This window comes from Cherax quadricarinatus, chromosome 11, assembly GCF_038502225.1.
Source record: "Cherax quadricarinatus isolate ZL_2023a chromosome 11, ASM3850222v1, whole genome shotgun sequence".
Classification (NCBI taxonomy): domain Eukaryota; kingdom Metazoa; phylum Arthropoda; class Malacostraca; order Decapoda; family Parastacidae; genus Cherax; species Cherax quadricarinatus.
Window position 1 is genome coordinate 10,700,845 of NC_091302.1, and position 15,000 is coordinate 10,715,844.

The following is a 15,000-nucleotide window of genomic DNA, read 5'->3' on the forward strand; positions in this document are numbered from 1 at the left end:
TAAGTACTTTCGTAAAAATCTGCCTCAGAATACTGTCATATTCGTGCAGTATAGGGTTATCATATGAAGGTGCACATCTTAGGAAATATGTCAACCTGGGCAGACTCAAGCACTTTGTGAGAAGGTACAAGGCATCGTGGGTGTCCAGATTGCCTATTCGTTGTTCCATTCTCCTTAACTCTTCCAATTTCTTCCTGAGAATTGTGTCAATGGCATTGCTTCCCAGAGGTGCTCCTAGCAAGACACTATTTGTGGGGGCAATGACTGCTGCTCCTGGTAGTTTTGATCTCACTGCATTTATCACTTGTTGACTGACTGAGATGATTTCACATTTGGATGGATTCAGGATGAGACCCATTTCCTGTCCCCGTGTCATTACCTGTGTAAGGTCATGTAGGAGGGACTCCTTTGTACCTGCTAGTGTGCCATCATCTAGGAACCAGATGTTTAGCTCGCTGGTCAGTCTGACTGTGATTTCCCTAACTGCAATACAGAAGAGAAATGGTGCAAGAGGATCTCCTTGTTGGACACCCTCCGATGATGTGATTTCATGCTCTCCAAAGAGAAGCATTGATTCCTTGCTATACCCAGCTGAAACAAAAGGGAAGAGACCAGGGAAATGTTCTTGTACTGCTGCTAATACCACGTCTCTTTTCAGGAGATTGAACGCATTCTTGAAATCTAATTTTACCACTGCATTGTCCTCAGGCAGGTTGTTGATATATGCCCTTGTTGCATGAACCGCTGCTTCACTTCCTTGAGAGACCCCAAAGCCAAGCTGGTTTGGTTGAAGCATCATGGCTGCCTGTGCACGAATACTTCGGACAGCAGCTTTGGATACGAGGCGGCGTAAGGTGTTGCCTACTGCAATTGGCCGAATTCCTCCATCCTTCTTTTTAAGTGCACAAAGTGTTGCACCAAAAAAGAAAGGTCTAATTTCATCAGGAATCAGACCAGCCAAGGAATTGTTGACGAACCTTGTGATCTCTGAAAGCAGTGTCTCTGCAATTTCCCCAATAACTGGATTAACCATTTCCTTTAAATGCTGTGGCCTTATTCCAGTGTAACCCCCAGCAGAGCCAGATGGGAACGACATTATTGCTTTGTAAATGTCTGAGTCTTCCACAATCAATGGTTCCATAGTGGGGACAGAGGTGTTGGAACTGTTGGTGCCACTGGTTTCCCTGGCAGGGTGCTTTCCTCTAAGTGCTTCAGCCGTGTCAGCATCCCTGGGAGCAACTGTATCTTCACTGGTAATAATTCTGATTGCCCCCACTGTGTTGCCCTCTTCAATTTTCTTGCTCACCTGGACTCTGACTTTTTCACTGTCAGTAGAGTGAGTGGGGGTTCTGCCTCTCCCTTTTTTGTTTTGACGGGGAAGGTGAATGAGGTTATCAACTCTAGGAAAATCTCTTAAGGATTTAATTATCATTGAGGCTAGCCTCTTTCCCCTTCTTTCCGGCACAGCTAAGCAGACATTGCCAAAAAGTAGCAAGTTGTGCCATGCCTTGATGGTTGGTGGAGCATTTAAGATAGTGGAACCATCGTTTACTTTTTTCAGGAGGTCTGTAAGTTTTCCAGCTGCGTGTGGACGGGCTGCTTTGGGAATATGTGTGAGTGTCCTCGTACCTGTTGCTTTGATTGCTTCCAAGAGATTGTCTGATGAGATAAAATCTGTTGGAGTGGGTTCAGGTGCCTGAGGTGGCTCTGGATCATCACTTTCCACAGGAGGACATCCTGAACCAGGGCAACTACCGTGTTTGCGGAGGAAACCATTAGAGTTGAGACAACGAAGCTGTAAGCATGACCGACACTTGCCTCTCCTAGTATTGCCAGCCGTGCCATTTCCCTGGCTGCTTGCTTCCTCCTGGTTGGCATCCATCTGCTAGACTAGACAATAGGAGTGGAATATGACATGCTGGGTGGGTATGGTGCGTGGAAGGTAGTGAACTTGACCGTGGTGGCCTGGTGGAGTTTGAGGGGCCGGGAGGGGAAGGGGAAAACTTCCCTTGGGAATTAGGTGGGGGAGGCGCAGGTTGAGTGGGGTTATCCCGGGGAGTACAATACACATGGACTTGCACACTATATATTGTTCACACTGTCTTACAATACACATTACTTTATTTGTTTCCCATGTACGCTATGAACAATGTGGGTATGGACACTGCTGAACCAATGTGTTTACTCACCATCTAGTTACACATCCCACCTCTTCCACCCACCCACCCCCGTGACGTGGGGGTGGATGCACTGACTGGTCACTCCCTCGTTAACATTAATTTCACATTGTTTTTCCATAACATAAGCCTTTAAAAAGTCCATGCATCGACACAATCATTTCCACGTTAACTGGAAGCATGGTGCATGGTGCTGGATATAGATGTTTTTATAAGAGCTTTTCGAGGTTTGTATGTACGATAATCTTGGCCGGTACTCATAAACAGTGTAGGCCTTGTACTCCCCCACACCTCCACTGGCCGTCTCCCTCACTACCACCACCACTCACCAACATTCACAAACTGCACAACATTTCCACAATTTACCTTGAAACGGTGCTTTGAAATGTCTTCTCGCTTCACTGGAATCTTCCCAGAGTATTCACAATAAGTCCTGTTGAGTCTTAACCTGGTCAGCCTCGTTGATCCGGACTTATAATTGTATATATATATATATATATATATTATATATATATTATATATATATATATTATATATATATATATATATATATATATATATATATATATATATATATATATATATATATATATAGGAAAATTGAGGTTTAGTGACCAGAACCCACTTTTACGATTTTTAAGTAAACGTGTCGTGTGCCAACTTGGGTTTTTATAGCATGACGCTCTTCACACGTCTGACATATGCTCTTTGTTTCCCTCTGCTATATGGCTCATGGGGGAAGGGGCATTGTTTGGATATTTAATTATAATAATGGTATTATGTATTCCCGAAGGTGAACCTTGAAGTGGTTGCCTGATTTTTTTAATTTCTATTATACGAGTCTTTTATAGCTGAGGCATCCTGTTATATGGACAAAAAGTTTTTTTTTTTCAGTTTAGGCTGGGTATGTACATTTTTGTCTTTTAAGTTCTGTGCATTATCTATAAAACTCATAATCTGGTCGCCTTCAAACTTATAATGGTGATATGTTTTCTCCTTGATTTTAAGTTGTGTAATTTTTAATGGAAATTTGGTCTTTTGTCAGAAATAAGTCATTGTTTAACTTTAGTGGGTTATCCGAATTAATTTTATATAATGTGCATTTATGAGCCTCTAACATTTGGAGACCCTCAAGACCATTGTAAAAAACTAAATATTATGTACGGAAATGTAAATAATAGTTACTTGTTTCTTATAAGCAAGTCAGTCTGACAGAATAGTTTGCATTGATTTCGACCTTCTTAGTGAAACATCCTGGGATAAGTTAAATGCTGTTTTCATGCTTGATAATGCAACTTCTGAGTGTTAGGTGTTTTAAGATATTTGTCTGAGATAACAAAGGTTTGAATAAAATCTGGCCTTGTATGTACTTATTTACTGTCTCGACTGAAAATAAATTGGATGGTTTCCATGTGATAACTTGTGAATGCCTCTTCTGATTCCTTTAAAATCTTCATTGTAAAGTAAAAGGACACAAGTGCAACTAATGTGACATTTATTGTGGCAACGTTTCGCTCTCCAGGAGCTTTATCAAGCCATTACAAACAATACATGGACACAGAGGGTATATAAAGGAAGCTCAGGTAGAGGTGAATACTAGTGAGGTACCATTTCGATGTTCACTAGTGGTAGTAGTAGTAGTAGTAGTAGTAGTGGTAGTGACAAAAGTAGTACAATATGGTAGAACAATTAATTCATTACATGATGAGGATATCAAGCTATTACTTGGGTAACATAAATAGGTTGGACAAATATAAATGGAATGGAGGGCAGGTTGTTCAGTGTTCACTCTCTGTGCTTTGTTGTAGTATAACAGGAGAGACTATGTGATGGCAGGGTTTACTGTTTTCAGGAGGATTCTTGCTAAGACTTCGGAGATGGTGAAGCTGCCGTTGTTTTGTTTAAGGTGTATTCAGAAACAGCGTGAGTGCTGATTCAAGGCACTTGCGTGTGCGAAATTAGTTTCTTTTTATCACTAATTGGGCGTCTCTGAATTTCATAAGATGATTGGTGGAATTTCGATTATTGTTGTACACAGGCGTTGTTTAAGTTGTCGTTCCTACATGCGTATATGTGTTCATTGAGGCGGGTGTCAGGGGTTTCTTGCTGTTTCACCTACGTAGATCTTGTCACAGCCTCCACAGGGTATAGTAAGAAACTCCTGCATTGACTGGATCGTGGTGCTTGGGTTTTGTCCTGGTTAGATCCTTTGTTTATTGAAGTGGTAGAAAGCGATGGCGACTCTGGTGTTAGCTTGTGAGATACTTTTGAGACGTTAGTGCAACCTGGCTGTTGGGAAGGAATTATAACTTTGTTGGGAGCGGTGTTGATGCGTGGAGGTTGATGATCTGAAGAGCTCTTTTCTTGCAGTCTTTGATGAAAAAAGAAGGGAAATTGTAACTCCAGTGAATGTTTGGTGAATATAAGTACATTTCCTCGTCAAGAAACTCAGGACTACAAATTCGGTATGCTCTTAGGAAAAACCCGATGATGATGCCTCTTTTGGTCTTGGTATCTTGACTGGAATAAGTGTGTGAGATCATTTTTATTGGTGGGTTTCCGATAAACTTGAAATCTTAGGTTGTTGTCTACTTTGTTGAATGAGGACGTCGAGGAAAGGTAGCTTGTCATTGGACTCTTCTTCTAGTGTAAACTGAATCGCTGGTTCAACTGCGTTGAGCCTTGCCTGAAGATCCCGTACATCAAAACGTTTTGGAGTTATTGCGGGAGGACATCCGTAACAGTTACGGTTACGTGGACGATGTCCTCGTAACAACTCAAAACGTTCGATGTGCAGATCTTCAGGCAGGCTCAGCGCACCGCTCAGACACTGAAGAAGCCGAGAGTTCCAATGTTCTCTCACACTAGTTCAGGTAACCTGGGCTGACCTAAGACCCCTGTATCATTGCACTTAGTCCATTCCGGTCAGGCTACCAAGGCAAAAGGAAGGCTCATCATCCGAGGTTTTCTACCATATGATCTGACGGTCTGACTGACGAAAGATGTACTGTATTCATTAAGCATTGGCATGAACTTCACTTCTTTCATCGAAGGCACAAGAAAAAGAGCTATTTCAGATGTCAGTCTCCCGCTGCATCTTGCATACTGCTGATATAATTCTTCTTGGCTGGCTTCCAGACTAAACGAATGCTCAAGCTGCTTTCTGAAACTCCAAGCGGAAGTAAGCCTCTTCTGCTCTGGGACAACCGGACCGACAAACAGCAAGCACGTCCCGTCAATGGCGGGGTTTACACTACTACCCTGTGAAGAGGGCTGTGATAGACTCAGCCAAGTCAGTAGCCTCCAATGTTGCCTCTACAACGTATAGAAACGATTTACTTTACATATTGTCGGTAATTCTACCAACTTTATTACAAAATCTTCATTGGTGATATTTAACTTCTTTAGCAACGTATATTTTAACTTGACTCAAGAAATCGTAATGACACGATTGTTTGCAATCGTGTCATTACGATTTCTTGAGTCATGTTGACGGCAGTGAAGGGACTTGATCTAGAGTTCGTCACGGCCACGCTAGCTGGAGATTCGTCTGTAAAAACTTGCATTTGTGGTCACAGAGGTGCCTGTGCTAACCTTCCTATGGTGTAGAAATATACCTAGTTGGATGAATCTTATTGTGGCTAGCTGGTCTAGTGGCTAACGCGACGGTCTGGAGTTTTGAGACTCTATGACCGCGGGTTCAATCCCAGCCGGGGGTATGGTTTGGAACGTATATTTTACACTGCACTATTACTTTCGCATGCATTGAGGTATAGGGACCAGAGTTATGCACTAACTATAGGTATTTTGGATCACCAGCGACCGAAATACCTCGGTTATTACAGACAGCAACCATACAGAGAGGTACACTTCCCTGCTGTTCTTAGTGTAAAATAGGAGATTCCTGAATGTTGTGAACTCCTGCAAGATTCTTGATCGTTCATTTGTCTTTTGAACATGTAAGCTTGCAAAAAAATCTGCAAATTTTTACTTATATTCAGTACTCACTTTATACCAGTTAACTCTGTTTCTTAATAGTTCTCATTCCAGTCATATTTACTTTCCAATCGATGAGGCCTAGTCTGTAACCGGTCACGGAGACGATCATCACTGGAGCTAGTACATACAAGAGTTGCAGATAGACGATAGACTGATATATTTACCGTAAATTGTCTTGATACATTCTTGATAATGATATGGAAAATAAATACAAGGTAATCCCTATATATATATATATATATATATATATATATATATATATATATATATATATATATATATATATATATATATATGTCTGAATGGAGGGGGTGAATGTATTCAGATATTTGGGAGTGGACATGTCAGCGGATGGGTCTATGAAAGATGAGGTGATTCATAGAATTGATGAGGGGAAAAGGGTGAGTGGTGCACTTAGGAGTCTGTGGAGACAAAGAACTTTGTCCTTGGAGGCAAAGAGGGGAATGTATGAGAGTATAGTTTTACCAACACACTTATATGGGTGTGAAGCATGGGTGGTGAATGTTGCAGCGAGGAGAAGGCTGGAGGCAGTGGAGATGTCATGTCTGAGAGCAATGTGTGGTGTGAATATATTGCAGAGAATTCGTAGTTTGGAAGTTAGGAGGAGGTGCGGGATTACCAAAACTGTTGTCCAGAGGGCTGAGGAAGGGTTGTTGAGGTGGTTCGGACATGTAGAGAGAATGGAGCGAAACAGAATGACTTCAAGAGTGTATCAGTCTGTAGTGGAAGGAAGGCGGGGTAGGGGTCGGCCTAGGAAAGGTTGGAGGGAGGGGGTAAAGGAGGTTTTGTGTACGAGGGGCTTGGACTTCCAGCAGGCATGCGTGAGTGTGTTTGATAGGAGTGAATGGAGACAAATGGTTTTTAATACTTGACGTGCTGTTGGAGTGTGAGCAAAGTAACATTTATGAAGGGATTCAGGGAAACCGGCAGGCCGGACTTGAGTCCTGGAGATGGGAAGTACAGTGCCTGCACTCTGAAGGAGGGGTGTTAATGTTGCAGTTTAAAAACTGTCGTGTAAAGCACCCTTCTGGCAAGACAGTGATGGAGTGAATGATGGTGAAAGTTTTTCTTTTTTGGGCCACCCTGCCTTGGTGGGAATCGGCCAGTGTGTTAATAATATATATATATATATATATATATATATATATATATATATATATATATATATATCTATATATATATATATATATATATATATATATATAGTAGTAAATCATTTCCGGCAGACCAGGAGTTGTGTCATCCAGAGGAGACATTCACCTGTTATTTACCAGAACCCTTGCACTTAAGAAGGGAATGATTACGACGACTTTGTGACTTAACGGTGGTCCAGGATGGACCGAAACGTCGTTACAAGGTTCCTCTCCTTGAGATCTTGTGTCTGACACAGCAACAACTTGGGATCTTGATAAAGAGAATTCTTCAACCCTTGCCTAAACAGTAGGCATGACCAACTTAGACTAGTGAAATTTTCCACAGGTGACACCTCCTCCTGCTTCTTCATCACGCCTGTCTACAGTATATAAGCCACATCTCCGTGTATATGCTGCAGTTTTATCAAAATTGATTTACTGAACACAACTACTCAAGGCTGACGGAATGATTACCTCACACTCCTTATCTTCCATCATTAATCTCTGTACGAGACTGAAGAAGCCTCTTGTTGGCGAAACGTTTCAACAACAAAGATTCTCAAATGTTGCACTAATGTCTAATTCTTAAACTTTTTAAGTTTTCTGATCCATTTATTTCATACCAACTTTTACCCTAGTATCTTGAACGTTAGTAATATTTCCGCATCCCTCACTAGCACTTATTTTCCTAGTATTGTGTATATCAGACACACCTTTGTAACACTTGCCTCACTAACACTGCCCTAGTATATTGTATGTCAGTAAAGTGTCATTAGACCTACATCACTAGCAACATCGTGTTGCTCTAGCGTCGTGTTTATCAACCACACCTTAACTCTTGCCTCGCTAGGAAGTCACCAATAATCCAGGTGAGGGAGTTTCAGTAATTATCGGCAAGGCGTGATTTATTAGTGTAGGCGTGCGTGATGATCGAGACGTCAGGATCAGCAGCAGCTGGAGGGAAGAGACTACTGACTCGAGTAATCACACTGCGATCTAATTACTGGACGACCGCGGTCGCTGGGAGATGACTCTGGGTGTCTACAAGGCGGAAGCAAAAGTGGAAGTGGATAGAACAGGTAATAGAAAGGGGAAGGATGGGTAGAAAGGTGCACAGAGAGAGAATGTGGAGGGGTAATAAGTAGGGTAAGGAGCGACGAGACACACAACACAGGTTGCATCGCAAGTTTCGATTAAGATAACGTTTTGCTCTGTGTAGAGCTTTATCAAATAAAAGCGAAACATTGCCTCAGTGAATGGACGGGAGGAAGGATTTACGAGGAGAAAATTTGTAAATCTAGAAAGGAGGAGTAGGAAGGGCTGAAAAAAAAAACGGAAGTTTGCAAAGCAAGTTTTGATCAGGACAACAATTCGATGTCTAGAGTTTTATCAAGCCAAAATTAACATTGTCACATTATTTGGATCTGTTGGCAATACGCCATTTCGATCGAGTTGAAGACAATCTGGAGTGTAGAGTGTTCAGTAGTAGACAAACTTGGAGTGCAAAAGACGTGTAGTAGAGTGAACCTTACACTTCGACGAGGTGAAGCTATGCAGTTGTGGCGACTCGACTGTTATACTCGCTCTGCTGCGTGCGCTTTAGAGAGGGATATTATATATGCTGGGAAAACGTCGGTAAAAGCTTAGTGTAGATGAGGAGTTGGGGAGTACATCTTGGAATCTGAAGGCATGTAAATCATTTAAATGAAATTATTCCTAACTATTACGGGTGCCCTCTGCTTCACCACAGTTACCCTCTGCTTCACCACAGTTACCCTCTGCTTCACCACAGTTACCCTCTGCTTCACCACAGTTACCCTCTGCTTCACCACAGTTACCCTCTGCTTCACCACAGTTACCCTCTGCTTCACCACAGTTACCCTCTGCTTCACCACAGTTACCCTCTGCTTCACCACAGTTACCCTCTGCTTCACCACAGTTACCCTCTGCTTCACCACAGTTACCCTCTGCTTCACCACAGTTACCCTCTGCTTCACCACAGTTGTCCTCTGCTTCACCACAGTTACCCTCTGCTTCGCCACAGTTGCCCTCTGCTTCACCACAGTTACCCTCTGCTTCACCACAGTTACCCTCTGCTTCACCACAGTTACCCTCTGCTTCGCCACAGTTGCCCTCTGCTTCACCACAGTTACCCTCTGCTTCGCCACAGTTACCCTCTGCTTCGCCACAGTTACCCTCTGCTTCGCCACAGTTGCCCTCTGCTTCGCCACAGTTGTCCTCTGCTTCGCCACAGTTGTCCTCTGCTTCGCCACAGTTGCCCTCTGCTTCGCCACAGTTGTCCTCTGCTTCGCCACAGTTGTCCTCTGCTTCGCCACAGTTGCCCTCTGCTTCGCCACAGTTGTCCTCTGCTTCACCACAGTTACCCTCTGCTTCGCCACAGTTACCCTCTGCTTCGCCACAGTTACCCTCTGCTTCGCCACAGTTGCCCTCTGCTTCGCCACAGTTGTCCTCTGCTTCGCCACAGTTGTCCTCTGCTTCGCCACAGTTGTCCTCTGCTTCGCCACAGTTGTCCTCTGCTTCGCCACAGTTACCCTCTGCTTCGCCACAGTTGTCCTCTGCTTCGCCACAGTTACCCTCTGCTTCGCCACAGTTGTCCTCTGCTTCGCCACAGTTACCCTCTGCTTCGCCACAGTTGTCCTCTGCTTCGCCACAGTTACCCTCTGCTTCGCCACAGTTGTCCTCTGCTTCGCCACAGTTGTCCTCTGCTTCGCCACAGTTGTCCTCTGCTTCGCCACAGTTGTCCTCTGCTTCGCCACAGTTGTCCTCTGCTTCGCCACAGTTGCCATCTGCTTCGCCACAGTTACCCTCTGCTTCGCCACAGTTGCCCTCTGCTTCGCCACAGTTGTCCTCTGCTTCGCCACAGTTGTCCTCTGCTTCGCCACAGTTGCCATCTGCTTCGCCACAGTTACCCTCTGCTTCGCCACAGTTGTCCTCTGCTTCGCCACAGTTGCCATCTGCTTCGCCACAGTTACCCTCTGCTTCGCCACAGTTGTCCTCTGCTTCGCCACAGTTACCCTCTGCTTCGCCACAGTTGTCCTCTGCTTCGCCACAGTTACCCTCTGCTTCGCCACAGTTGTCCTCTGCTTCGCCACAGTTACCCTCTGCTTCGCCACAGTTGTCCTCTGCTTCGCCACAGTTGTCCTCTGCTTCGCCACAGTTGTCCTCTGCTTCGCCACAGTTGTCCTCTGCTTCGCCACAGTTGTCCTCTGCTTCGCCACAGTTGTCCTCTGCTTCGCCACAGTTGTCCTCTGCTTCGCCACAGTTGTCCTCTGCTTCGCCACAGTTGTCCTCTGCTTCGCCACAGTTGTCCTCTGCTTCGCCACAGTTGTCATCTGCTCCGCCACAGTTGCCATCTGCTTCGCCACAGTTGCCATCTGCTCCGCCACAGTTGCCATCTGCTTCGCCACAGTTGCCATCTGCTCCGCCACAGTTGCCATCTGCTCCGCAACAGTTGTCATCTGCTCCGCCACAGTTGCCATCTGCTCCGCCACAGTTGCCATCTGCTCCGCCACAGTTGTCATCTGCTCCGCCACAGTTGTCATCTGCTCCGCCACAGTTGCCATCTGCTCCGCCACAGTTGCCATCTGCTTCGCCACAGTTGCCATCTGCTCCGCCACAGTTGCCATCTGCTCCGCCACAGTTGCCATCTGCTTCGCCACAGTTGCCATCTGCTCCGCCACAGTTGCCATCTGCTCCGCCACAGTTGTCATCTCCGCCACAGTTGCCCTCTGCTCCGCCACAGTTGTCATCTGCTCCGCCACAGTTGCCATCTGCTCCGCCACAGTTGTCATCTGCTCCGCCACAGTTGTCATCTGCTCCGCCACAGTTGCCATCTGCTCCGCCACAGTTGCCATCTGCTCCGCCACAGTTGCCATCTGCTCCGCCACAGTTGCCATCTGCTCCGCCACAGTTGCCATCTGCTCCGCCGCAGTTGCCATCTGCTCCGCCACAGTTGCCATCTGCTTCGCCACAGTTGCCATCTGCTCTGCCACAGTTGTCATTGCTCCGCCACAGTTGCCATCTGCTCCGCCACAGTTGCCATATGCTCCACAGTTGCCATCTGCTTCGCCACAGTTGCCATCTGCTCCGCCACAGTTGCCATCTGCTTCGCCACAGTTGCCATCTGCTTCGCCACAGTTGCCATCTGCTTCGCCACAGTTGCCATCTGCTCCGCCACAGTTGTCATCTGCTTCGCCACAGTTGCCATCTGCTCCGCCACAGTTGTCATCTGCTCCGCCACAGTTGCCATCTGCTTCGCCACAGTTGCCATCTGCTTCGCCACAGTTGTCAACTGCTCCGCCACAGTTGTCATCTGCTCCGCCACAGTTGTCATCTGCTCCGCCACAGTTGTCATCTGCTCCGCCACAGTTGCCATCTGCTCTGCCACAGTTGTCATCTGCTCCGCCACAGTTGCCATCTGCTCCGCCACAGTTGCCATCTGCTCCGCCACAGTTGCCATCTGCTCCGCCACAGTTGCCATCTGCTTCGCCACAGTTGCCATCTGCTCTGCCACAGTTGTCATTGCTCCGCCACAGTTTCCATCTGCTCCGCCACAGTTGCCATCTGCTCCTCCACAGTTGCCATCTGCTTCGCCACAGTTGCCATCTGCTTCGCCACAGTTGCCATCTGCTTCGCCACAGTTGCCATCTGCTCCGCCACAGTTGTCATCTGCTCCGCCACAGTTGCCATCTGCTTCGCCACAGTTGCCATCTGCTTCGCCACAGTTGCCATCTGCTTCGCCACAGTTGCCATCTGCTCCGCCACAGTTGCCATCTGCTTCGCCACAGTTGTCATCTGCTCCGCCACAGTTGTCATCTGCTCCGCCACAGTTGCCATCTGCTCCGCCACAGTTGCCATCTGCTCCGCCACAGTTGCCATCTGCTTCGCCACAGTTGCCATCTGCTTCGCCACAGTTGCCATCTGCTCCGCCACAGTTGCCATCTGCTTCGCCACAGTTGCCATCTGCTCCGCCACAGTTGCCATCTGCTCCGCCACAGTTGCCATCTGCTCCGCCACAGTTGTCATCTGCTCCGCCACAGTTGCCATCTGCTTCGCCACAGTTGCCATCTGCTTCGCCACAGTTGCCATCTGCTTCGCCACAGTTGCCATCTGCTTCGCCACAGTTGCCATCTGCTCCGCCACAGTTGCCATCTGCTTCGCCACAGTTGCCATCTGCTCCGCCACAGTTGCCATCTGCTTCGGCACAGTTGCCATCTGCTCCGCCACAGTTGTCATCTGCTCCGCCACAGTTGCCATCTGCTCCCCCACAGTTGCCATCTGCTTCGCCACAGTTGCCATCTGCTCCGCCACAGTTGCCATCTGCTCCGCCACAGTTGCCATCTGCTCCGCCACAGTTGCCATCTGCTCCGCCACAGTTGTCATCTGCTCCGCCACAGTTGTCATCTCCGCCACAGTTGCCATCTGCTTCGCCACAGTTGCCATCTGCTTCGCCACAGTTGCCATCTGCTCCGCCACAGTTGCCATCTGCTTCGCCACAGTTACCATCTGCTCCGCCACAGTTGTCATCTCCGCCACAGTTGCCATCTGCTCCGCCACAGTTGCCATCTGCTCCGCCACTGTTGCCATCTGCTCCGCCACAGTTGCCATCTGCTTCGCCACAGTTGCCATCTGCTCCGCCACAGTTGCCATCTGCTTCGCCACAGTTGCCATCTGCTCCGCCACAGTTGCCATCTGCTCCGCCACAGTTGCCATCTGCTCCGCCACAGTTGTCATCTGCTCCGCCACAGTTGCCATCTGCTTCGCCACAGTTGCCATCTGCTCCGCCACAGTTGCCATCTGCTCCGCCACAGTTGCCATCTGCTCCGCCACAGTTGCCATCTGCTTCGCCACAGTTGCCATCTGCTCCGCCACAGTTGCCATCTGCTCCGCCACAGTTGCCATCTGCTCCGCCACAGTTGTCATCTGCTCCGCCACAGTTGCCATCTGCTTCGCCACAGTTGCCATCTGCTTCGCCACAGTTGCCATCTGCTCCGCCACAGTTGCCATCTGCTCCGCCACAGTTGTCATCTGCTCCGCCACAGTTGTCATCTGCTCTGCCACAGTTGCCATCTGCTTCGCCACAGTTGCCATCTGCTCCGCCACAGTTGCCATCTGCTCCGCCACAGTTGCCATCTGCTCCGCCACAGTTGCCATCTGCTTCGCCACAGTTGCCATCTGCTTCGCCACAGTTGCCATCTGCTCCGCCACAGTTGCCATCTGCTCCGCCACAGTTGCCATCTGCTTCGCCACAGTTGCCATCTGCTTCGCCACAGTTGTCATCTGCTCCGCCACAGTTGCCATCTGCTTCGCCACAGTTGCCATCTGCTCCGCCACAGTTGCCATCTCCGCCACAGTTGCCATCTGCTTCGCCACAGTTGCCATCTGCTCCGCCACAGTTGCCATCTGCTCCGCCACAGTTGCCATCTGCTTCGCCACAGTTGCCATCTGCTTCGCCACAGTTGTCATCTCCGCCACAGTTGCCATCTGCTTCGCCACAGTTGCCATCTGCTTCGCCACAGTTGTCATCTGCTCCGCCACAGTTGCCATCTGCTTCGCCACAGTTGCCATCTGCTCCGCCACAGTTGCCATCTGCTTCGCCACAGTTGCCATCTGCTTCGCCACAGTTGCCATCTGCTCCGCCACAGTTGCCATCTGCTTCGCCACAGTTGCCATCTGCTTCGCCACAGTTGCCATCTGCTTCGCCACAGTTGCCATCTGCTCCGCCACAGTTGCCATCTGCTTCGCCACAGTTGCCATCTGCTTCGCCACAGTTGCCATCTGCTCCGCCACAGTTGCCATCTGCTCCGCCACAGTTGCCATCTGCTTCGCCACAGTTGCCATCTGCTTCGCCACAGTTGCCATCTGCTTCGCCACAGTTGCCATCTGCTTCGCCACAGTTGCCATCTGCTTCGCCACAGTTGCCATCTGCTTCGCCACAGTTGCCATCTGCTCCGCCACAGTTGCCATCTGCTCCGCCACAGTTGCCATCTGCTTCGCCACAGTTGCCATCTGCTCCGCCACAGTTGCCATCTGCTCCGCCACAGTTGCCATCTGCTCCGCCACAGTTGCCATCTGCTTCGCCACAGTGAGCTGCGCTTTTATTATAATATAATTCTTGTTGGCGATTTAATTGCAGAAGAAAACTTTGCGTCGAACAAATTAATCAGCTTCCGTCGTTGTGGGAAGATGGCGCTGGTGCGGGAAGTGTGTGTACTACCCTAATTGTGGTTGCAGGGATCGAGTCATAGCTCCTAGCACCTCCTCTTCACTGGACGCTACCAAGTCACACACTCCCTGCTCCGTGAGCTTTATCATTCCTCCTCTTAAAGCTGTGTAGTGGTCTTGGTTCCAGGACTGTGGTTCCATGATTGTTCCAGTGGTCTTGGTTCCATCATTGTTCCAGTGGTCTTGGTTCCAGGGCTGTGGTTCCACCATTATTCCAGTGGTCTTGGTTCCAAGACTGTGGTTCTATAATTGTTCCGGTGGTCTTGGTTTCAGGACTGTGGTTTCATCATTGTTCCAGTGGTCTTGGTTCCAGGACTGGAGAAAGCAGATCACATTAGGGAGTAAATATGGAATTGAGTCAGAAATAATTGTGGTTAAATATCAGCTAGTGGAAGCCGGGTAGATATATGCCAGGTGGAAATTTT